Raw genomic sequence first — 1,852 nt, 5'->3', positions numbered from 1 at the left:
AAGGCCAGAATCAACAGGAGGGGTAGCCAGAAGGAAAAAAAAGAAGAAGAAAATTGGGTTTCTTCAGGGAGAAAGTCTTGGAAGGTGGCCTGTAGCCACAGATTTTTAGAGGCCTCAAGGAGGTTGTTCCAACCTTGAACGTGTGAGAGTAGCCAGGCATTCTGAGAAAAGTTATGGAGAAAAGGAAACAGCCAGGGAGGAATGTTACACATTTATTAGGAAGTGGATTCTTTAGGGATCCTGGTGAGTTTAAGGTGGTGGGGACAGTACTTGCGACTTCCAGTGAGAGTTCTTCAGCATTGGAAGTTTTTCTGTAGGACACAATTTTATTCAGGATCAGTGAATCCAAACAGGGGGGTCTACAAGGCAAACAGCTGTGGGGGTGCTGTAAAGAACTGTGTGAAGAAAAAAAAAAAAGAACTGTGTGACAGCCTGTCCAATGAGGAGATAAAGTTTTGCGGGTCAAGGGAGATTTGAGGAGAACTTGTTGCCCTGCCAATTGGTCTGTGACTTTCTCTGCTGGGGAGTTGGGGTAAAAGCTGATTGATTGTTTTTCTAAGTTTGTGTCTAGTTTCCTGGAGGGTGGGAAAATAGTCTGGTATGATAAAGTCTGGGGGAGGGCTGGGCTCTAGAATAATAGTTCTGCCATACATTATTTTATTTGGGCAGGTACACCTGATTCTATCAGGTGGCACCTCTTGCTTGTCCCCTATTCAAGTGTCTGATGATGTGTCCTGGCATAAAGGTTATATCTCTTAGGGAGTCACCTATTGGAGGTGGGGGCATTGGGCCCATGGAAATGAGAAGATTGAGCTCCTTGGCCCCAGCTAGAGCCCTGTATTTTCATTTTGCAATGGACCCTCATGTCAAGTGATCACCTTTGAAGACTGAGGATGGGGTAGGGTGAGGAAAAATCTACTTCTTAATTAAACAGTTGTTGGATATGGCATCTACTTTGGTATAAAACCTATTGGTAAGTGCATTAAAAGAAGGAAAAATAAGTTCTTGCCCTCAAGGATCTTAAAATCTAGTTGGAAACAGATGAAGTTGAAATAGATGAAATAAGGAGAAAGACTTCGCAAAGGAGGTGGAATTGAAGAGGAAGCCTGAAAACAGGCTTTTGGTTAGAAAGGAGGGAAAAATGACACCTGGTATAGGTGCTGCAAAATGTAGGGCTAGGTGTGAAGGTAGCCTCATGACAGAACTGAGCAGAAGCCAGTGCAACCCCCAAGTGCATGCTGATTTGGTGATTGTGGCTTTTTTTTTTTTTCCCTAGGCGAATCATAGTATTCCAGAGGGGAGGGTGATCTTGGTAAGAAGGGAAGATAGCTGACATGAACCACTGAGGAGAGTGGCCTGGCAGAAGGAAGGGTGTGAACTTAAGGCAGATGATAGGCTGCAAGGAGCTGAATCACCAAGGGTAGAGGAGAGAAAATGGGTTCTGAGTCTCTCAGCTATGTAGACTGCTAGTATACAACACAGCAGGCCACTCGAAGTTCTTCTACATCAGCAAAGAAGGAATTGAGGAAACTGACCTTGTGCTTAAAGCAAATGATGGAGTGAAGTCAAGTCTCACAGCGAGCTCAATGATGAGGGGAAAAAGCAAATATTCTCTGGTGAAGGTTGACTTAATTAGTCATTTTAATAATTCATGAGTCTTTAAAATGTTTGCCAGAAGATTCAGAGCTCAGATTCTGCTTCTGGCATTTAGCTTTGGGTTTTCTCTATCACAAATTGTGCTGCCTCATGGAATAAGGCAGGAGCAAGCCTGGGAATGTGAGGTCCTAGCTAGGCCAGACTGTGTTCAGTTTTTAACCCTTTGAGCTTAAAACCTCTTTGAGTGTCTTTTTTT

The sequence above is a fragment of the Otolemur garnettii genome, unplaced genomic scaffold (assembly GCF_000181295.1).
Source record: "Otolemur garnettii isolate 467f Iridium unplaced genomic scaffold, OtoGar3 scaffold00024, whole genome shotgun sequence".
Classification (NCBI taxonomy): Eukaryota; Metazoa; Chordata; class Mammalia; order Primates; family Galagidae; genus Otolemur; species Otolemur garnettii.
The sequence above is the reverse complement of the archived record's forward strand: the minus strand, read 5'-3'. Positions refer to the sequence as shown.